General features: G+C 36.6%; 1 protein-coding gene across 1 annotated transcript in view; it reads left to right on the plus strand.

The window, feature by feature from the left end:
• Nucleotides 1-24,542, plus strand: part of KIAA0825 (KIAA0825 ortholog) — a 523,375-nt gene that overhangs the window by 91,027 nt on the left and 407,806 nt on the right. The window lies entirely within an intron of this gene.

Here is a 24,542-nt window from a genome sequence, read left to right on the forward strand (position 1 = left end):
ATTGGAAATTTAAAAGTTGTAATATTTTAGTCAGTCAACTCTAATAATGAGCAACTATGAAATACTATAATTATAAAATTGGTATTGTAATTGATTAGGAAGGTATAACATTTTAACTAGAGCTATTTTTAAAAGTTTCTCTACTATTTTTTCTATAAGGATGTATACAAATAAAAGATAGTTTGGAAATTTCTATTTTATTCATAAGGTAAAGGAAAAAAAGGAAAGAAGTTATTGTGATATAATAAACTTTTCTTGTTGTGGCTGTAATTTCCTACCAGTGGAGAAAAATCAGGGTAAAAATAGGATTATTTCTAAGATTATCATTAGTTATGCTTTTATATAAAATCTGTGGTATATTTCTGAATAAGTTCATAAACTATATGGCTTAAGTATTTGAAAATTATTATTTAGTGAATTATTATGGATCTTTGAATTTACAATCATCTTTTAAAAATTCCTATAGCTGCCTATACTTGTGCATATCTTCATTAATAAAATTTCAGATGACCAAATTAACGTGATATATGAAACTTCAAATTGTTTAATATTTTGTCTTAAAATTTTAATTTTCCTCCAGAAGCTATATCACATTGCAGAAGAGAGATGCATCTGCCAAATTCGGTTATGGCAAAATACAAAGTCAGTTAATTTAGGAACATTATGATTTTGCTCAAAGCAAATAGACTTTTATTTTAATTGTTAACACATAAATTTTTAAATGCATCTCATTAGTGCACTTGTTTTCTAAAATTTTTATATTCTCTGAAATAAAATCCAGCTTACTTGTAAAGTCTTTTCAATACGAAAGTTTTATATGTGCTAAATATAGTTTATAACAGAAGAAAAGATCCATATGGTTGAAAATGTGTGTAAGTTGCTATGGAGTCTTTAGGGCTGATATTGAAGTGTTTTCTCATTCATGAGAGAAAACTATATGTGTCCTCTTTAACACCAGAATTTGAAGCATTTTCCATAAGGGTAGGTGCATAGAATCTTTCCCAAGCTCCTTTATCTGAACTTTGGTATAAAACAATAGTTAAGTGAGCACTTTCCATATGCCAAGCGCTGTGCTAATGACAACCCATTCCTATTATCCCAATTTCATGAACACAGAAAGAAACTTAGAAAGATTAACTTGCCCTGATCATGTTGTATGAAATCAGGATTGATACTTAGAATTCATATGCAGATCTTTCTATTTCTGGGACCCATGTTCTCAAGCACCATGCTATTGGGCCTTGTCTTACAAGTGTAGAATTAAATGATCTGTCACCTGTAAAAGAAATTTCAAACACTGTTCAAGTGGGCTGCCTGCAAATAAATTCAGTTCAGCTGTATTGACCACCTACCATAAGAAAGGCATTGAGCAGCTACCGTGTTCTGTGCTAGACACGGTAAGGGGAAGAAAACTAAATTAGTCGCTACTGCTGCTGCCGTATGAGACCTGCTAAACTAACTCAACAGATCAGCTGTTGTTCACTAATATTTGACCAATGATCATGTTTTGTTTGTTAAGGAAATACATCTTTGAGATGAGCAACAATGGCTTGAATGGGTTGTATTATATTATCTTTAATCTATGTCTGTATCTTTATGCTCATGAAATCTTTCTATTTTACCTGAAATTATAGAAAGGACAATCCTTAAGTAACAGCAACATGTATTGACTCACACATTGATGTGCATTATCTCATTTAAACCTTCTAACCTACCAAACAAGGTAGATACCATTATTTATTATCTCCACTTTACAGTGAGGAAACTAAGACATAGAGATGTTAAGTAATTTGCTCTAGGTCATAGAGTGAAGCCAGGATTCAAACTCATTATCTGTCTGACTCAGAGCCCTTCCTGTGTTGCTATAATCTACTGACTGCAAAACAGGATAGAAATAGCACATTTCTTTTAAAAACATTTCTCTGAATCCTCTGTATACTTTTTCAACTTCAGTGTAGTCATTGTTTGCTTCTTCTCCAAACTATTTAAATAATTTAAAATAAATTTTAATTTATTTAAATTTAAATAATCCTAATCTAAATGTATATGATTGAAATGATTATAATTTCTATTTAGTGATTTTAAGCAGGCTTTGTATGTATGCTATAGTCTTAATGAGCTAATGTCTTGCCTTTCCATGCTTATACCTTAATGAGCTAAGGCAGTTTGGATCTATTCAATCTTTAGTTGCTTCTGATTTTGTACTTAGGTTGAGAATTGGTTGTTCTTTCCGGAATGGCCTATACATTTTCCATCTACCCATCTGTTATCTATCTATCTGTCTATCCATCTATCTATCTGTCTGTCTGTCTAATTCGATTACTTATTATATGTATAAGACTTTACAAGCCTTTACATATTTGGATTCACTTAATCTTCTGAATAGCCTTTTATATTATTTATACTTCATATATGAGAATACTGAGATTCAGAGAGGTAAATGTTTTCCAAGTCTACACAGATAATAAGCCAAAGAAAGGAGATTTCTCTGTTTGCAATTATTTGGTATATCAGCTTGATATGCCACTAAACTCTGTGTCAAAAGCTGTGCAAAACAGCATGATAGTTAGCATTAAAAATAATTTACCACTTTTACTTTTTTTGTTTTTTTGAGTTGCAGTTTTGCTCTTCTTGCCCAGGCTAGAGTGCAATGGCACGATCTCGGCTCGCTGCAACCTCCACCTCCTGGGTTCAAGCGATTCTCCTGCGTCAGGCCTCCCAAGTAGCTGGGATTACAAGCATGCACCACCATGCCCGGCTAATTCTGTATTTTTAGTAGAGATGGGGTTTCGCCACGTTGGTCAGGCTGGTCTCCAACTCCTGACCTCAGGTGATCCACCCACCTCAGCCTCCCAAAGTGCTGGGGGTACAGGTGTGAGCCACTGTGCCTGGCCACATTTTCTTTTTTAATCGTTACATTATTTCTGTCTTCTACACTGATTCAGTGTTTTGCTTTTCTTTTTTATTGATAATGATTCAGAACCCAGTTATGATTTGCTAGTGTTATTAACTTAGACACTCACTGGGGATAGTTTTTATGATGCTCGTCTATGCTATGTTATGCTATGCTATGCTGGGCTATGCTATGCTGTGCTATCTGTGCCATGGTGTGCTATGTTATTCTACCAGTTGGCCTTTCCGGTGATTGTATTTCCCTGGGCACCCCAGAGTGCATTGTCTGCCACTAATTCAGGTTTTCGAGTACATATATTTAAAATATGGTGACAATCTCTCTAGCCATTTTTCTGTGATAAGGTACCATACAGAAAATTTTATTTACATATAAGCTTATCATTAGACTTAATCCACAACTTGGTATTGTATGGTAACTTTTTTTCTCCTTTATATTCAGTTTTGAATGTTTTGTTTCTTAGAGAGCATATGCTGCTTTAATATTACAATACATTTAGAAGTGTAACGCTTGTATGTTTTGTTATTTGAAAAAAAGATGAAATAATGTTAACATAAATATTACAGGATCTTTTTGATTTGATGATCTTTTATAGAAGAGAACAATATTGTTCTTACAGATACTCTTACAAAGTTTCCAGAGTGATTTAAGAAGCAAGACTTTCTCAATAGCCGATTTTGTTCATCTGTATTCTTGTATAGTTTCTCTAATTTATTTGTATGTATTTATTTTTTTTTTTGAGACAAAGTCTCCTTCTGTTGCCCAGGCTGGAGTACAATGGCACAATCTCTGCCCACTGCAACCTCTGCCTCCTGGGTTCAAGCAATTCTCTTGCCTCAGCCTCCCAGGTAGCTGGGATTACAGACGCCTGCCACCATGCCCAGCTAATTTTTGTATTTTTAGTAGAGACGGGATTTCACCATTCTGCCCAAGCTGGTCTCAAACGCCTGACCTCAGGCGATCCACCCACCTTGGCCTCCCAAAGTGCTGGGATTATAGGCGTGAGCCACCACACCCGGCTAGTTTCTCTAATGTTAGGAAAATTATTATTTCATAAAGGTTTATGCTATAATATTTTTTTCATTTAGCTTATAAGGCTTTATAGTCAGAACAGCTTTCAAAAAGCTAGAAATTAGCAATTAGCATTTTGATTATAACCTAATTTGGAATTATCTGGAAAGTTAGATCCATATATACAATTGTACACATATCATCTACGTTTCAGGAGAACCAGTGCCATTCTTATATTGTAACATTTTACTATATTTATATTTGGACTAGTTATGTGATCAAATTAATTTTACTTTTAAAATTATATTTCCTATGGATTTAAGTAAATGCTACATTTCTCAATGTTCAAAAAAGAAAAGATTATTTATATATGGTAAATTTCAGTTAAATAAATCCTCTGTATTTTAATATGAAAAGATAGAATTAGGAGATTTAAATTCTAGGATAAACTCCATGACCCTCATATATCCTATCTTTAATTTTTCTTGAGGTTATTGTTAGGTCGAAAAAGGACGACTTAAGAGAATATGATAAACACCTTTGAATATTTGAAAGATTCCTAAAATCTGCTCTGGATGAAAGGTTGATCTGAATCACCTCTAAGGCACCTTTTTTTTTTTTTTTCATAGTCCCTTGTTCTTTTGGTTAAGGAAGATTGGAGATGAGGGAAATGAATCCCTCAAGGAATGAAAAGATCCTTCAAGATAACGAAGTCCCTCAAACCAAAGAGACGATAGACTTCTTGACTAGGGAGACACAAGATCACTATTGGAAAGCAGGCCAATCAAAATCCACTCTGTTCTCTCTTCTACTCAAGTAGCTCTGACCATTTGAATGCTGATATCATGAAAGATGAAAAAGTATACTGAAGCCAACTCTGAAAAGTTGGGTATTGTCCCTATTTTATAGATACAGAATCTGTGGTTTGGACAAGCTAAGTAGAATTAAAGTCTGGTGAAGGCTTACTTTTTGGTTTATAAAGGCAGTCTTCTCTCTGTGTCCTCACGTGGTAGAAGGGGCAAGGGAGTTCTCTGTGGTCTCTTTTATAAGGACACTAATCCCATTCATGAGGGCTCTACTCTCATCACCTATCCCTCTCAAAGCCCTACCTCCAAATGCCACCACCCTGGGGCTTAGGATTTTAACATAAGAATTTTGGAGGGACACAAACATTCAGTCCACAACAGGGGAAATCTGTGTCTTTTACACTTAGGACTGTTAAAAATCTTGGTCTGAAATTACATTTTCTGAATATAGACTGATTTCTCTGCACAGACATTTATACAGGAGCAACTGCTAGCAACTTTTGAGAGTTAAACCAATCATTCCTCTGCATGCCACACTTGAAAATGAGAAAATAATCCTTAGCTTTAAAATGTTTAAAAGTTATTACGGATTTCTAGTCAGAAATTATTTTGCCTCTGCCATTTTTAAAATTGCATTTCTATTCCTCTGTTTATACACATATTTTTAATTTGCTTCTCGTCTTACCAAAACACTCATAAGAACATGATGGTTGGGCTATCTAAATGGAGATCTAAAATTGCACATGTAAGGAAATGAAAAGTTACTTAAAATGATGTAGAATAACTATGTTGTTGTCTCAATCAAAAACAAAACCTGTCAATGTTTGCTTTCACAACTCCTTTTCAACACTGAATAAAGACAGGAAACCCTTGTCTATTATTTAGAAAAGTATAGTTTACCCTATTTCTAGTTTAGTCTCTTTTGTAACAGAACAATAAGTACCCAAGTTAGCAGGTAAGTGCAAGTCAGAAATGAGAATCTAATATGGCCTTTGAAATTACGATGCCAGTGAAATAAAAAAGACTAAGTAATATGAAGTTTTGATACTTAGAATTCTATAACATGGTCTTACTGAGCTCATCTAGAATAAATGGCTTTATACTGTTTGTCCTTCAAGGTAGAAATTAAGTTAAAATTTTAGTGTTAGCATTTTCACTAGCAAAAGGCACAACATGGTGTAATTATTGGAGTGGACAATAATCTATTCTGAAAAGAAGAGAAATTGCCTCCAAATTTTATGATGATCGTTGTCAAAGAAAGCTATATTGTTAAATTGTTTTATAGTGCCCTCATACACCTTTTTTCCCAAACCATACTGAAATCAATTATAATCATCATTGTTAACATTCTTTTTGTAGTGCAATAAAACAGTAACCCTTCAGCTATCTGAAGAGGGTGTACTTTTAATGGGCATTTTTCTTATAATTTTTCTTAGTCATGATCACAAAAGCCATAAAGTTCCCAGTTATGGTATATGGTTCTAGTTAGTGGAGGCTGGACCCTGGAGAGAAATAGGAAAATGCAGCAATCACGGCCTCTTTAAGATTTAATAGCTAAACTCGAATGTGGAATCAGTATGTAAAAATGACACAAATCTTTGCTCGAACTTACGGACAAGCTATTACTGCACAGATTTGATTGAAGCTTCACCTCCAGTAGTTTCTCTAAAGAGACTTGTGCTGTCTTTATTGAGTTTAAGCAGTTGGTCTTAATATCTTTATTTGATTAAACATATGCAAATTTTGGAAGCTTTCTGTGTTAATGGGCAAGTGATCCTCTCAGGCTTTGCCTTGTTTCTGTGACTCAGAGACAAGAAAATATAAAGTCTAAGTCCTTTCTATTTTTATGAAACCTGTTTGTAGGGATTTGAGTTTCAGAAAAATACATACTTTCTTTACATTTATAACTATAACTAACAACAGGGCTACTAAATAGGAAATTTAGTGAAGATCACTCAGCCATGAACCAATGTGAGTTTGCTTTTAGTATTTTATTAAATTTTATTCATGTACCAAGGTTGCTAGGACACAAAAAGGGAACCAGAAATCAGACAGTTGTTTAAAAACATGAAACACCCTGATAAGGTTTGCATCCTTGTGGTTTTCTCTGCTGCCCTGATAGTTCTTTAAGGTTCTGTCATTTTCAATCAACAGAGAGTACATGTGATCAGTATATGTGATAAACTTGTCAATGCCTCTTTAAAGCAGGATTCCCTGACCTATTCAAGTCAGACCCCCCTGCTTCATTTCAAGTATCATCTTGATAAGACAGAGCTATGTCACAGGCAGCTGTGTATAGCCAGCTCAGTCTACAACTAATTTGTGCAGGAAAAAATTAAATCAGGAGGTAAATTATTTCATGATTGCTCATTCCCAACAGAGTTGGGCATCATTCTGAAGAAAATATCAAATAATTGGTTTCAGGCCGTGTCAGACACATGCAATTCCCTTCTCTAATGGCTGTGTGTGGTAGCACCAGGCCTCAGGGGTCAGCAAGGAACTGGAAATAGCTTAGTGCCAGGCTCGGCAATAGAGAGACGGAGCACATAGGAAATGAAGTGGCAATAAGTGCAATCCATAGGGGAAATGTGCTTCACTTGGAGTTTAATATATCGGTTCAGAATCTGGCAGGAAGCCATGCAACAATTGTTTACCTTTTTGTCAGCATCTGCATCTGTTCTGTTTTGTAAACAGCACTTAACTCTCAGTCAGTAAATGCTGGAATCAATAACAACTGTTAAGGGATTTCCTTACTCCCCCCTTTTTTTTCATATTCTAAAACAAATGCACACTACAAACAATGTTTGCCTTAGATTAACAAGGAACAGACATTAACAGGGTCAAAGGGATTTGGTTGGGAACATTTTATAGCTTCTTGGGTGTACAGTAATTATATCTGTGTGATTTGAATGTATTTTGTAACCTATCCAAATTAAACTGTTAAAAAAAATTCTAGCAAGCAGTAATGAAGATGATTTTTTATAATTATCTGAAGTACTGTGTATAGAAAACTGCTGGCACCGTTTGTAATAATTTAGTTCTGTGCAATATTGTGTATTACAGCTGCTATGCAGAAATATTAAGTTGCCTTTTGCAGTTTTAGGAAATTAGTGATTATATCCAGCAGTACTAATTATTTTAAACATACAGTTAGTAAAAAAAAAAAAAAAAAATTACATACCACAGTGAGACATAAAAAAGGATTGATCTGTGACTAGTGCCTATAAAACTAAGTATATCATTAGTAAATGAAAAAGAAAAAGGAATACTACTTTTAAGTTCACTGTCTTCAGGACAGACTGACTAGATGAATGCTGTCATAAATACAGCATTATTACAATAGTTATCGGCATCACTTAAAACTGAATATCACTAAGATCAGAGGAGCACGTTATTGCTAGAGGGATTTATGCTGCATCTCTTCATGCTCTACTTTGGAAATTTACTTCAAAATTTCCACATATACAATTGCTAAGTTGCCTTGTTTTTATTTTATTAAACTACTTCATATCTGATTTAACCTAACCGTAATTCTGTGTTCAGAACTTTGTTTTCTTCTGCTTTTCCTTGTATAGTAAGCCTTAAATCTTAGGCTTTTCCATTTTTTTTTCTCAGAAGTATGATTTCTTTGAATTCCCATTTCTCAGAAGTATGATTTTCATTGGATTCCCATTAACCACAAATAAAATTTGAGAATTGACTAGGTCACTGAGTCAAGATTTGCATTCTTTTGTCTTTCTTTATTTTATATGTCAGTGTTTGGTGTGAATTTTTCAATTTTCTTAACTATCATTTTGCTAATTCACCTCTTTAAATTACCTTGGCCAAATCATTTTTGATAGTCTGTCAGGTTTTTTTGTTTTTTTTGTTTGTTTGTTTGTTTGTTTGTTGTTTGTTTTGATATGGAGTCTCGCTCTGTCGCCAGGCTGGAATGCAGTGGTGCAGTCTCAGCTTCCTGCAACCTCCACCTCCCGGCTTCAAGGGATTCATTCCCCTGGCCTCAGCCTCCCGAGTAGCTGGGACTACAGGTGCGCACCACTAAGCCTGGCTAAGTTTTTGTATTTTAGTGGAGATGGGGTTTCACCATGTTGACCAAGATGGTCTGCGTCTCCTGACCCCGTCGTCTGCTTGCCTTGGCCTTCCAAAGTGCTGGGATTACAGGTGTGAGCCACCACACTCGGCCATTCTGTCAGTTTTTAATAAAATATATTTAATTCAAAATAAGAATTTGAGAATTTGGATAATATTTTTATTACTCCTTTTGAGACTAGAAGATACTTTGACTTCATTTTCTTAACTAGTCATAATATTCATTTTTTTGGTATTTTGTGTATGATGATATTAGTATATCGTAATGTACATACAATTATGAGTTCTATGCACATGTAAATTCATTGTTATCACCTCAAATGTCTAGATTTTGGTCATCATAATAAGAATTACAATCCATATTTCATAAATTTGTACTGAAACTGGTTTATTCCAATGAAGTACAGTGTGTCTTCAGGCCACAACTTCATTTTTATAAGTATATTCTATCCAAAGATAGAGAACCTACTTTATTAATCCATTCCATTATGACATTTACATGATTCAGTAAAAATGAAATAACATTTAAAGCAATTATATGCCCTGATTTGTAAATATATATTTTTTAAAAGTATATTTAATAGTTTTGTCTCCAAATCAGAACCTGCCATTGAAAATCATGGACAAAATTTAGAAGCCAACTTTCACCCTTTTGTAATCACTTCCTTTATTGAGGGAAAAATGATCACACATTACTAGACTATCTCTCTACAAATTTAAATAATATAAAAGTGAAAAAATTCCATATTCACTTCCATAGTTTGTGCTTTGCCTCTTCAATAGGAATTAATATCTCACTTTTGTCATCTTATGTTAAATATTCTAAATCACATCGTAATCATTTAGTATGCAAGTTTTAAACTTTTCAATGATGGAAATTTTCTTACCACAGGTCAAAGTGTTCAGTTTTTTAGTTCTTAAAATAATCAAAGTAGCTAGCCTGCATTTATGTTATCATTAAAGTTAACTATCTCCAACAGGTCTTGAAAAATTGTAGTGGTTAACACAGTATATCCTGATAGACTAGGTAAGGCTTTCATGGTGGATGGGTAGTACCTATTGATCATTGGCTAATTTTTAAAAATTGATTGTTAAAGGTAGCCCTTTGGCCCTTTGTTGTATTAGGTGAAGGCAGTAATCATTATTCCCTAAGCAAAGGGAAAATTAAGTACTAATTAGCAAGTATGAAGTGTGCAATAGTAGTTAGAATATAAGGAGTATTTTCCCACTGGTAGCAAATGCTACCTGGAGACAAGAGTCAATAGATTGATTGCTGATAGCTAAATGTATTTTTCAAACCCAAGGAAGTAATATTAACTCAGGACTTTCAGTTTATGAGACTGACATGCTGCCAGCTGTGCTAAGAGGACAGAACCTCCAAAAAGTAGTATTAAATGTCATGAGGTAGAATGACTCAACATTATAGCAAAGTGTCTGTTTTGAAATCTTGTAATAAAATTAGAATTTTCTGGTAAATTATTTTAGGATTTATCTCATGCAATTATTATTTACATGTAGTATCTTTACCATTAATTTGACCTTTTTCTTTAATAACTTGAAATCTCTATTCAGTTAGTTTTATTTCCTTGTTTTTTATTTAAGACAAATCTTTGAAAAAAAGACAGATGTAGCCGTCTTCATACTAGTTGTAAAAGAATCTGAATGTAATTAGCTTTCATAGTCATCAAATGAGTGTTGCTTAGTTATCTATGTTTTCACCATTTGAGTCATCTAATCTTTATTGGTGATGTAGGGGGGCTGACATATTTTATGCTCTTAGTTCTGCCATAACTGATTTAATCTTGAAAATTGGCCTTTCAGATATTTTAGGTTGATATCCCCATGAAATAAAGGGATGAAGACTTATGAGATTAACTTTTTTTTTTTTTTTTTTTTTTTAAAGACAGAGTCTCTCTTTGCCACCCAGGCTGGAGTGCAGTGGTGTCATCTCGGCTCACTGCAACCTCTGCCTTCTGGGTTCAAACAATTCCCATGCCTTAGCCTCCCCAGTAGCTAGGACTACAGGCACACACCACCAAGCCTGGCTAATTTTCTTGTATTTGTAGTAGAGATAGGGTTTCACTGTGTTGGCCAGGCTGGTGTGAACTCCTGACCTCAAGTGATCCACCCATCTCAGCCTCCCAAAGTGCTGGGATTACAGGTGTGAGCCACCGTGCCTGGCCTGAGATTAACTTTTTAAAATATCACATGGGTGAACTGGACACGGTGGCTCATGTCTGTAATCCCAGTACTTTGGGAGGCCAAGGAGGGCGGATCACAAGGTCGGGAGTTCGAGACCATCCTGGCCAACATGCTGAAACCCCCATCTTTACTAAAAATACAAAAATTAGTGAGGCATGGTGGCATGCACCTGTAATCCCAGCTACTTGGGAGTCTGAGGCAGGAGAATTGCTTGAACCTGGGAAGCAGAGTTTGCAGTGAGCTGAGATTACGCCACTGCACTCTAGCCTGGGTGACAGAACAAGACTCCATCTCCGAAAAAAAAAAAAAAAAAAAAATCACATGGGCATAATTCTAAATGTTAACTTAGATTTATAATAAATATAGGAGAATTCTAATCAGGCAGCCTATGTTAATAAAGATTTGTAATTTCTCTGGAAAAGAACAGATATGTACTTTTTTTCAATAGCTAGAATTTACACATGCTAAGATAAAATCTGGCCTTCATGTTGAATCACTCACAAAAATAAGATTATTTAATACCATTCTGGAATCACTCAGTGCCACTTGGGACACAAATAAAGGAGCACAGGCTATTTCCCTAATTTATCATAAGCCTTTTGGAGTCTTCTAGCCTGCAAGGGAATTCCAAGCATTTAAGTTTCACTTTGATAAAACTGGGCATCTGGGCCCACTAAGCAACTATCATGGCTGCTTTGATCCTCTTACTTGGTGTGAGTGAGAGCACATTCAGCTAATGATTACAGAGAGGTGCTTCACAGTGTTCACTCCAGCTAATTGTCTGTTGTCCCTCTACCTATTTGAGGTAATTTAGTATACGGCTAAGACAGCCTTTATTCATATACAAAATTCCCATTTATTGCTCAAATTTGCTTCTGTCTTGTTACTTACAATGAAAAAACAAGGAGAAATGTGATCCTGTCAACAAACGCCTTATTTAAGATATCTTAAGGGCTCTGATAATAACCTCTTTATGTGCTTTGTTGGAAGTAGAGCAATTTTAAGCTGATCGAATTGAGCCCCTTTCTCTCTTAGGTCCGTCTGCATTTTGGGTCCATATCAATGATCATTGTCCTTGATACACAGGCTGGAGTCATAGGCTTCTTCTGCTGCATGCTCTTTCAGTGCCTTGCTACTTTTTTTTTTTTTTTTTTTTTTTTTTGAGACGGAGTCTCGCTCTGTCACCCAGGCTGGAGTGCTGTGGCCGGATCTCAGCTCAATGCAAGCTCCGCCTCCCGGGTTCACGCCATTCTCCTGCCTCAGCCTCCCGGGTAGCTGGGACTATAGGCGCCGCCACCTCGCCCGGCTAGTTTTTTGTAGTAGTTTTTAGTAGAGACGGGGTTTCACCGTGTTAGCCAGGATGGTCTCGCTCTCCTGACCTCGTGATCCGCCCGTCTCGGCCTCCCAAAGTGCTGGGATTACAGGCTTGAGCCACCGCGCCTGGCCTCAGCCTTGCTACTTTGAACTAAAGATGAAGTCTAGCTCTGAGCACTCTGAGCTTCCTGGAAGATGGCCAAGATTGGAGAATGCAGAGTAGGCTCTTCTTCCTTAGGAAGATATTCATATTTGCTTCCCAAGTGACAGGACTTTCCTTTGGAACCCTTGGGAAAGATCGGAGAGGTTCTTGTATTGGTCTTCTCTAAGGCAACCAAGAAGGGAAGTAATAATGTTTCAGTCATGAGCATGAGTATGGAAGCAAGAATGATATTGTCAGATGATGGAGAAGTAGTATTAGTGCTATGGGAAGAGCTAAAGCAGAGGTGAGACATTCCTGTCAACAACGTTCTATTCAGGTGAGGACATGTGTCCTGATTTGTAGGACAGTGGGGTCTCACCAAGGTCCTTCTCAGTCAAGGAAGACAACCAAGTTCTATGTTCACGAGGGAGGGAATGGGACCAGAGAAGTGGATTCACTTCCAAAATGTACACCAGGAGCATTTCTGGAGCCTGGTTTGTTTTTCTTTGCTTCAGAAATAATATACATTTGTGAAAATTAAAGCTTTATGAAAGCCTGGAATGTGTTTCCTCAGTATTAGCAAGGAGAAAGAAGTGATAAAATTGAGATTGTTTAGATTGTTCAAGGAACCATTATAGGGAATTCATTTATTTACCAGTTAGGAGATAATGTGAAAAGGGCCTAGATTTACATTGTGGAAACAGGAAAAAAGAGAAAAACTGAAAATTTGAAAACATATTAAAGTATTTTTACTTTTTGTATAGTCTTTAGTGCACCATGTAAAGTTATGCTAATTATATATATATATATATATATATTTTTTTTTTTTTTTTTTTTTTTGAGATGGAGTCTCACTGCAACCTCTGCTTCCTGCGTTCAAGCGATTCTTCTCCCTCAGCCTCTTGAGTAACTGGGATTACAGGTGCCCACCACCATGCCCGGATAATTTTTGTATTTTTAATAGAGATGGGGTTTCACCATGTTGGCCAGGCTGGTCTCAGACTCCTGACCTCAAGTGATCCACCCGCCTTGGCCTCCCAAAATGCTGGGATTGTAAGCGTGAGCCACCATGCCCAGCTAATTATATATTTTATAAATTTTATGAATCTGAAGTTTATTATAGGGTATACTTGCAGACTTCATAATATTAGATATTAATGGTTTAAAATAAAGTGACAAGTGATTCATTCCTAAAACTGCATTTTGTTAGGAATCTTTTTATTATGTTAAAGAAATTATCAAAGTGATACATTTTTATTATAAAAATTAAAAAATCAAATATACATGAAGGGAAAAGTCAGCATTCTTATATTGCCTTCCCTTTGATTCTGTTTCCGAGGGTTACCGTTCTTATTCACACTTTGTTTAATATTTTAGAATTTTTCTTATGCACATATAAGAATTCATATTTCTAACTTTTAAAAATGAGATCAAACTAGACATATTGTCATACAGTGTGCATTTTTCACTTAATATTTTGTTACCGCCTTCAATTTCAGTGCAATTGGGTCTGACGTTCTTTTCAGCACCGCCACGATATTCTATAATATAGATGTTACATAATTTATTTGTATATCACTAAGTTTAAATTGATCTTAATAGACTGTTGACTTGCTAGATTTAGAAAAATATTAATTTTTCTTCACAAAAGCATTATATGCCCATTGTTATATAAACATATTAAATTCATATGTGTGTGTATGTATGTATGTGTATATGTACATATTTAAAGTGTATAATGTGAAAAGTATTAGGTCTTATTTGCCTTGCCTACCCTTAACCCTACCACCCTAAAGTAATCCCTGTTAATAGTCTGGTGTGTGCTCTTACACACTTAAGCATATACTGTACATGTACATTCTACAGATTCCTTTGCAATTTTTTTAACTTATATCACAGATCACTTTTATATCAATACATATAGAATGATCTGCATTATTCTTTTTACAGGCTGCAAACTGCAACATATGTATTATATGATTATATCATTATTCAGTCATTTAAGCAACTCACATTTATAGACATTAGGATTTTTCCAGTTTCTTTTCTTTGTGTACTTGTGTTTGTATCTTTGAAAGTCTTATTCCTTGAAGTGATATTCCCGGACCAGAGAGTAAGCTAATTAAAATCTGGATCCATATACTCAAATTGCCCTGCAAAACAAATATACCTTTAACTACCAATATTCAGAAGCATGAATATCTAGATACATTCATTGAGCATGAATATCTAGATAGATTCATCAAGTCATTAATTATGATTTTTAAAATGGGTTGAAATCCCTGTGCTCACCTGACTCCTCTTGCATCATCTTCTCATTGCTGCAAAAAGAAGCCTGGATAAAAGGCATGGGAGTGAGGGATGGCCACGTAGTGCTCAATGTCCTGTAGCTATTAGGAGCTTTGGAGTCAGACAGACTTGTCTTTGCATTCCAGCTTTGCCACTAGGCAGTTATGTAGCCTTGGATAGGTTGTTTTTTCTTCTAGGAGTGCCTAGTCATTTAATCTTGAATGGAGATGATAGTAATAAAACCTTCCTCATAGCATCTAAGCATTAATATGGCTATTATACATAGTATCTGGTGCAAACCAATTGCTTTGTTATTATCTTTATTTAAAACATATACATATATACAGACATACAGATAGATTTATAGTATTGTACTGACAGGTGACTTGCTGTCACATGTTAATGTGGTGTTCCCGAACATCAATATATAGCAAATGGCTGCATATTTTTTTATTTTTAAATCAATGCAGAATGAACACTTTGTTTTATCTTTTTTTTTTTTTTTTTTTTTTGAGACGGAGTCTCGCTCTGTCGCCCGGGCTGGAGTGCAGTGGCCGGATCTCAGCTCACTGCAAGCTCCGCCTCCCGAGTTTACGCCATTCTCCTGCCTCAGCCTCCGGAGTAGCTGGGACTACAGGCGCCCGCCACCTCGCCCGGCTAGTTTTTTGTATTTTTAGTAGAGACGGGATTTCACCGTGTTAGCCAGGATGGTCTCGATCTCCTGACCTCGTGAGCCTCCCGTCTCGGCCTCCCAAAGTGCTGGGATTACAGGCTTGAGCCACCGTGCCCGGCCTGTTTTATCTTTAATGTGCCTCATATAATATTCTCTGGAAGTGCTACATGAATTTTTTTCCATTTAAAATAATAGTAATGAAAGAGCCGGGCGCAGTGGCTCACGCCTGTAATCCCAACACTTTCGGAGGCTGAGGCTGATGGATTGCCTGAGGTCAGGATTTCGAGACCAGCCTGGCCAACATAGTGAAACCCTGTCTCTCCTCAGAATATAAAAAATTAGCTGAATGTGGTGGCGGGTGCCTGTAATCCCAGCTACTAGGGAGGCTGAAGCAGGGGAATTGCTTGAATCCAGGAGACGGAGGTTGCAGTGAGCCGAGATCGCACCATTGCATTACAAGAGCGAAAGTCTGTCTCAAAATAATAATAATAGTAATGAAATAAGATGAAATTAAAATAATAAAGTATCCAGAGATCTCTTTTGTTTATCATGATGATTCCAACAGTCACTATGTGTGAATGATTGCCAGATCCAGCTCCAGGACTGATCTCACCCTGGAGATTCATACTTCTAGAGCTAAATGCCTGCTTTTTTGGTCCCTTGGATATTCCACAGGCACTCCAAACACCACATGGATAAACCAGAGCTCCTCACCATTCCCCGGATCCCCCTCCTCTTCCCCAATCTAAGTTAATGTTGCTAATAATCACTCAACCAGAAACTATGACTAATTCTCCCCTTCTGCTCTGCTCCCCACCGTCAAAAGAATCACCAAGATTTTTAATTTTGCCTGACCACCTAAATATTTCCAAGTCTATCTCCTCCTCTCCATTTCTGCCATCAAGGCCTAATTTAGGGCTTTATCATCTCTCATTTGGACTTAATGTTAAAATAGTTTTGTTCTGTTTTTTCATTGGTTTCTCTACCCTTATTCTTGCTTTCCTCTAAGACATCTGCCAAGTACACTTTACTCCCCTATTTAAAGCTCTTCAGTGGCTCCTCATCACTGTCATCATAAAGCTGAAGAGGCTAGGTTTTGGAAAGCAAGCCTTCCTTGACCTAGCACCTGCATTCTTTAGTCTCATCTCATGCCTCTCCCCACCTCATATTTTTTACTCTTCAGTAACACTGAGCTGACAGAAAGCTCTGCTCAGATGTGTGTGCCACCTCTTACTCTCTTCATCCCCTTCTTTGCCTAATTCCTGTTGATCCTTTATGACAGCTCATGTGTCATTTCTTCTAAGAAGCTTTCTCTGATCTAGAGCCCCTAATCCATTCTCCTACAGCATCTCCATATGTCTTTCTCAAAGCTTAGCGTGTTCTATTAACATATCTAATTAGGGATCTGTCTCTGCATATGGACTCTGAGCACCTCAAGGACAAGAATTACTTATTTTCTTCAGCACCTAATTCACTGCCTAATATATGACAGGAGTTCAATGAATATCTCTTTAACTGAACCATTTTCTTAAAATAAATCACTATTTGGAAGTTTAATAATCTGTATTGGTACTAGCCAGCCAAACAACTTATTAATTGAGCCTCAACTATTTAAAAAATATTATACTAAGATTAATGGGGATTCCAGAAAGTGTAAGGCCCTTGATCCTCCTCTCCCCCAGATTGGGAAATAAAATATGAATATATGAAAAATTGATGAAGTTATGCAGACAAGCAGCTGCAGAGGTCCAAGAAGAAAGAGATTGCAGGAAGTAGGGGTTCCTTCTAACTTCTGCCCAGGGTGATCAAGATGAAATGGAACCATGTTGGTTGCAGGGTGGGCAGGAGCTAAAGAAGCAGAAAACAGGAATTGATGAACAACAGTGTTCACTTTCTGGTGCTTTCCTGCAATGCAGGGGGGAATGCTGGCTCAGAAATAGAATTTCAGCATGAGGGGTGTTCACAGAATGGAGAGTTTACTTAGAAGGCACCAAACAGAAAGAAAACCTGGGCCTCGTTTTTCAGGTTTTCTGGCTTCTTCCATCCTGTCACTCAATCCTGAGAGTTCCACATGATGTCTGATTCCGTAGTTCAGTCCCACTCTCCATCCCAGCTCTACCCTGGAGCAACTAATCATATTTCTTGTGAGGAAACTGCTTTACCATGAGCAATTTTTTCTGAAGTTTGAAATCAATTTAAAGCCTGATTTTATGTGGTGTCTTCAAGTGCCTTCAAATCTAGGAGGTTTAAAAAAAAAAAGAGATGAACCCACAAAACAATATGGGGAGAAAAACCTTATAAGACCGTATTAAATTAATTACCAAGTGATTTATTATAAGACTTTAAATACATTAGGAATTCAGGGAAGGGAGATTTTAGCATAAAGAAGAGCAAGCTAGAAAAACTTCATGAAGATTTGGACTCGAGTTTGGCTGTGAGTAGACCTTGCAGAGGCAGAAGTAAAAGGGAAGAGCTTCGCTAGCAGTTCAGACAGTAACAGCAGTAGAGATTATAGTGACTTATTGGAGACAGTGAAGAAAACTGTGACTGGTGCATAGGAGCTATTCTATAAATAATTAATGAAGGCATTAGCCAGGACTCTGAACTTAGAAGTGACATCTTTGTTCTTCCATTTCTCATCTCTGCTTCTTATGCAGAAAAGGGAAGGGTGTTAATTAAAAGAAGAATGTTGTAGATTACACAATAGAAGAAAGAGCTAAATAATTAAACAACAATTACACCTCTGGAAGAATGGGAACCAGAGGATTCTGGAGACCTGAGCAACAGGACCTTAGCCTTTGACTGTATTTTAGTCATCAATTGTTTTGGTTTCTCTCTATGTGATGACTTCACTCTGACCAGGTTCTCCACTCAGTGGGTACATGGCTCCTGGCAGTTTCTTGCTCATATCCTAACAGCTTCCCGGTACCTCAGTTTCGAGAGTTTCAGGGAAGGCTTCTGATTGGCCCAGGGATAAGCTTGTTATTAGAAGAGCGAAAGGAATGCTGGGCGTACAAAAACTCTGTCAAATAAAAAGTGGACAACTGAATGAATGATATGATATGATATGATACCTAGCCTAAGAACAGATTACAAGAGTCTTGAAAACCAGTGTTTGATGTTTAAATTACACATGGTAGCTGTTAAAGTCTTTTGAGCAGAAAAATAACTTGATAACTTGATAGAAGTGTTTAAGAAACACAACTTGTCCAGTTATGTGTAAGATTACCTGAATGGGGAGAAGGATATAAACAAACCATCTAGAATATTTCCCCCACCCCACTGCCTGTAAATCCTAGTGTGAATTTTAATGTGAGTTTATGCTGAGGTGAAGCCAGAAACATTGAGAACAGGATGGCTAGGTGGGAATACAAAGCATTTAATAGGGAAGCAACAGAGCAATTGCTCAGAGTGTGGTTTCCAAATCCACAGCAGCATCACCCCGGAATAAGCTAGAAATGTGAACACTCAGGTTCCTCCCCTAACTCACTGAATCATAAACAGTGGGAATGGGCCCGGCAATCTGTGTGTTAACAAGCTCACCAGGTGATTCTGATACATGCTGAAGTTTGATACCAACATAGCATCCTTTCAACCGATTAGGTGGATGTCCAAAAGTAATTGTGGTTTTTGCCATTAAAAGTTGACAGTATGGATTATAGAGCCATTCAAGTCTTGGCTCTGTGACTTATATTTTACATTTTATTCTTTTTTATTTTACTTTAGGGCTCTGTGACTTATGAGCTTTGTGACCCTGAGCAATTTATTTAACTTTTACGTGTCTTAGAGGTAAATTGTAGTATTAGTGCTTTCCACCTATTTATGCTAATTCTCTAATATAATTCCCTAATATAAATTACATAATGCTATAATAAGCATTATATAATTTTTTTCTGTCATTAACATTGGTAGAACTTGGTGTTTGAAGGGAATATGCAAATGAAAGATGATTCTGGCTGAAACATGCATTGGCTCTCATTGGTGACCAAAAATTGGCCACATTATTCCAAAATGAATCTCACAGATTGAAACTATTCATATAAATCACCTCCTGACCCTCATACTTTGTTCTTCATTTGATGTCATTGCTAGTTTTCTCAGAGTGGATTTACTTTGTCACTCACTAGTAAGTAACTTACTTTTTCTGACCTTCAGTTTCCTCATTACGGTTTTAATGAAGATTGGAAACAACATATATAAAGTTCTTACCATATAGTATGTGTTCAGTAAATGGTAACTATCGATTAGTGCCATGGCAAACCCTATTAATCTCCATAGGGAAGGCGCCATGTTCACGAGGCCGAAGAAGAGACTCAGAGCTAGCAAATGAGACATGGGATTTTATCAGGGGCTCACACATAGGGGAGAGAGTCCGGTGGCGGTGGGCTGGACAGGAAAACTGCAGCGGCTTGCAAACACTATGCTATTTATGTAGCATTTTCATTTAATACTCTCCCCACTAATAACCTCCACTTGGCAACTTCATTTAACCCAAAACTCAGGGCCTCAATCCCCTGTACAGCCTGGTCCATGTTCCATGGAACAGGCTGGGGACTCGGGTGTTTATCATAGCTAAAGAATAAATCTTTGGCTTGGCCACTCTGGATTCCCTAGCTCAGAACACACATTCAGGTTCATCTGCCACAGAGGGGCATTCAAAGGCTATGGGTACATTATTGCTATCAGGTGCGTTTACCCTACCATTACTCTTATCTCCATTTCATCATCTCACCTCTCTTCTTTTTAACCAGTTTCTCCCTTTGTGTGTCGGTAATCTGTGACTGTTCTCTCTTTTGCATTCTTTCTATTTGCTGAGGGCAAGGGTTGACAAACTTTTTCCTTAAAAGATAAATAATAAGTATTTTAGGCTTTGCAGCCCACAAGGTAGGTCCCTGTTTCAGCTACTTCACTTTGCCATTTTAGCGCCAAGTAGCCACAGATCAGCAGAGTGGTGTTTCAGTGATACTTTGTGGACACTGTAACTTGAATTTCATGTGATTTTCACATGTCATGAAACAGTCTCCTTTTGATTTTTGTCCATCCATTTACAAAGAGAAAAGCCATGTTGAGCTTACAAACTGCACCAAAAGAGGCTGTGGGCCAGATTTGCCCCATGAACTGTCATGTGCCAGCCTGTCTTGGAGGGGACTGCCTCTTCCCTAGCTTCTCACCACTTCCCTATTTCTCCCTTCCCACCTACTCTTATCTTCCCTTCTTCATCACAACCCAGCCACCAATAACACTGGATCTAAAATGCAATCTAAGTGAATTTTTAAATATTTGTGTTTATTAAACAAAGCTTTATGTGTATATTATAATATAAAAATCAAGTAAGTCTAAGGTTTGTCTATATACTCAAAGAAAAACTAAGTTGCTTAATTTCACATATATTTTCTATTGATGTTTTTCAATTGAAGAGTTCCCATGAAGCAAACCATAAGTGAGCCCAGTATTAACCAGTTATATCAAAATTGGATGACAGTCAACTCCAGATATTTTCTGCAATTAGTTTCTTACCAACACTGAGTTTTTCTTATGTATCGAGTGTAATGTTTTTCTTTTTGCCTGAACTAAAATAGTTAAAGAGAAGGAAATTTATTTTCATGAGCCTCGGATGGCCACAGGAGCCGATGGTGACTGGTGAGGTATGGCCCTCCTTAGTCACCCCACTCTGCTTTCAGATCTGACTCTGTATCTGTCTCCTGTTGCTGCAGGTGATGTATGTCACATGGTGTCTTGTGCATGACAGGCACAAAGTAAATCTTTATTGAATTAGCAAGTGAAACCCACTTAAAGATGCTTTTTGTAGATCATAGGCCTTTTGAGGAAAAAGATAATGTCTACCACCAAGGGGCTGCAAAGTCATATTTGGAGTTTGAAGGCAATAGGACTTTACTTTTATGGCTGAATAACTATTGTTTAGGAGAGGAAGGCAGCTAAAAAGGTAAGTTTAACTATAAAACTTACAAAGTGCCATCACACCTGAGACACATCTTCTCTCCCTCTCAGGCCTACCCTACTCTTTTAGAATAATAAGCTCATGAGTACAGCTTTTCAGGTGGTCACTAGGGATTGCTATTTTCACCATGGCTATCTCTTTTCACATTCATTTTAACATACATTCATGGGCATTATAATTTTCCTACCTGATAAAAAAGTGTGAAGAGACTCTTTTCTTTATTTTTCAGTATAGAAGAGGAAAAATGTGCCATCTCTTTTGAAAGGCTGTGATTCAATTGGAAAGTATATTACAAAGCACACTCAGCAGGTGTCCTAACTGAAATCCATCTTTTTGATGATGGCATTATTTTTATTTGAGTGCTAAATTTTTAAAATTAATTTTTAACATGTCATATTAAGTGCTGATAAAATAACTTCTCTGTCACGGCATATTCTTTTAAAAAAATGAAATATCGTCTCAAAAAAAAAAGAAAAAAGAAAAAATGAAATATCAATTCTCAGGTTCAACCTTAGGTTATAGTAAAAATGAATTGTTAACAGAGTTTTAAGTTTTTTCTACAGGTTAATTTTTAGTCATGATATGAGAAAGTAACACATATGATAAGAGATATAATTAACTGAACTGTTGCAAAATGTGAGACCAAGAAAGGGATACTAGGAAGATATTTTCATTAATAATGTACCATTAGCATATAGTACTTAAAATTTAAAACCCATTTTATTACACTAGAGATGTCTTTTTATTAGGATGTTCCCTCAAAGGGTCAGCATATCTAAGTATTTACAACTGGGAGTTAAACCAGCATAAAACAAAAGTCAGCTGAAAAATATTCAGAAATTTGCCCTGAATACAGTTCTCAGTTTTGGCTGAATTCAAATGTAAGCCATTCTTTGATTAGCATCTTCAACTAACAGTGACCTAAACTGGCCACTTCAGGAGTTAGATATTCTCTCTCATGTTCTCAGTCAAAAAAATAAATAAATAACAAGGATTGAATATAGGAGAGGGACAAGAGTAGTATAACCTTGGGAAATGAGCAAGAAGTCAGATTTCTTGCTCATGTAATAATGACAGGTTTTGCCAGAGAAGAGGGAATGGAGTGTGAGAGAATTTTGTTATCACCGAGCAGTAAGTTTAGGTAACATCCAGTGGAGCCAGCATTGGCCTGGGAATCATAAAAGGGTAAGAATAGAAGCAGTGTCTTTTCAGTTTTTCTCATTGACCCAGAAGAATAGTTTCACAGTGACTCTATCTTCACCCTTTTTAGCCACTTAGGTTTCTCTTGGTATGTGAAACAAAGGGATATTTACTGTCTGGACCCCTCCAAAGGAAATAGAAAACCTCCCTGTCACGTGAGGCCTTTCAGTGGGTTGGGAGGATTTATTTCAAACCCAGTGGTTCTGTCTATACATCTCTCTTTAGATCATGATTACTAATCCTATCTATGGGTGCAAATTTTAGTGCAATAACTAGAACAATCAGAGAAAGAAGGTATAAAAAATGCAGATATTGTATGCACTAGCAATTCAGTCTCCTCTAATACATATTTTGGTTGTCATGTACCTCTATGGAAGCAGTTGCCACTTTGCACTAATCAGTGTATTTGTCTAAATTCCTGAAAGGGTGACACCATTAGTTATTTTTCAGTATATCTCATTACCTTACCCAAGGCCTATATTGTAATAGACTAAGAGAATTATCTGTGTAAATGTGTTAAGATATTTAATTTTATGAAATGGGAAGAGTGATGAATTTCTGAGGTAGAAGCTGGAAAGGACTTATTCTTGCAAAGGGAAGTAGAAACTTCTAGAAACTACAGGTCTTTTGAATGAGAGGGAGATTTATAGGGTCTATTTCTGATAAAGTCAGACCAGATCAAGGCAGAGGGCCTTACGCAGATGATCAGTAGAACTCTAAGGCCTGGGAAGCTCTTGGAATTATATGCAAAACATCCTTCTATGCACATAGATGCATAGCTTATATTAGATTTTAAAAGAGATGATAATCACATGCACACACACAAACAAAACCAGTGTTTTTGAAGAACTGACACAGTAAAGATGCAATGGGAGGTCTTGGAGTGGGGCTGCTATTCAACTTTATGAATGTTAACCTTAGAGATGGTGCCAATTAAATAACAGTTAATATTTAAAGTAGTTTATAGTGAAATAGGTCTCTGATATGGTGTTTATCATTATTTCTCTCCAAAATATTTCCTGTTAAAATTGTCATATAGTAATTAATGTGAAACCTCATTTAGTATTTTACTAAAAGAAGCATGTTTACAGTGGAGGGGGAGAAAGCCAATTAAAATAAGTTAAAAGCAGTTGATTTTGTGTGTAACACTCACTAATGATACCCCAAATGTACCATTTTGAAACCACTCATTCATATAGGCACTCTGATAGATAATGAGAATGCAATCATGGGGAAAAAGATCTCTACCTGTAAGGAGTCTAAAGTTCAAGAGATAACTTTCAAACTAACCATTATAATGTGACATGGTAAGTGCTAAAATGAAGGGCTGTGCAAGGTAAAATAGGAAGGAGCATGGAGAATAAGATCCTGACCTGGCTTGGGGTCTGAGGGCAGGCTTCTCAGAGGAGATGAGACTAAAATCTAACATTTGTTTAGCAAGTACTACCTCCCAAGAACAGTTCTAATGCGTTAACTTAGTTAAACCTCATATACCATTGAGACATAAAGAGACTAAGTAATTTGTCCAGTCATATTGCTGGTAGGGACAGTGCCCAGGTTTGAAGCCAAGCCATCTGGCTGCAGCTTCTGTGTGTTAGCCCCTCCGCTATGCCACCTCTGTTCTTCAGGTAACGATGGTATAAATAAACATATGATAAAATTGGTGGTGGGGTGGGGACACCGGAAATGGGGAAAGACAGAGGAGTCGTCGTCCAGCTTTTAGCTTCTAAGGTTAAATGTTTTCTAAATTCAAATTCAGATTCACTCACATTCATGAGGCTCAGTTTCCTTAATAGTTCTTTCTCCATTCTCTCACCATTTAGAAGAGGGGTCCTGACACTTACCTGTGGGTTATCTGAATTTCCACATATTCAGCTTGTGTTGGGTTACATTTTCACTTAACCTCATAGATATTCATTTCATTCTTTTAATCATTTATTTACTCA

The sequence above is a fragment of the Rhinopithecus roxellana genome, chromosome 3 (genome assembly GCF_007565055.1).
Source record: "Rhinopithecus roxellana isolate Shanxi Qingling chromosome 3, ASM756505v1, whole genome shotgun sequence".
In the NCBI taxonomy this organism is placed as follows: Eukaryota; Metazoa; Chordata; class Mammalia; order Primates; family Cercopithecidae; genus Rhinopithecus; species Rhinopithecus roxellana.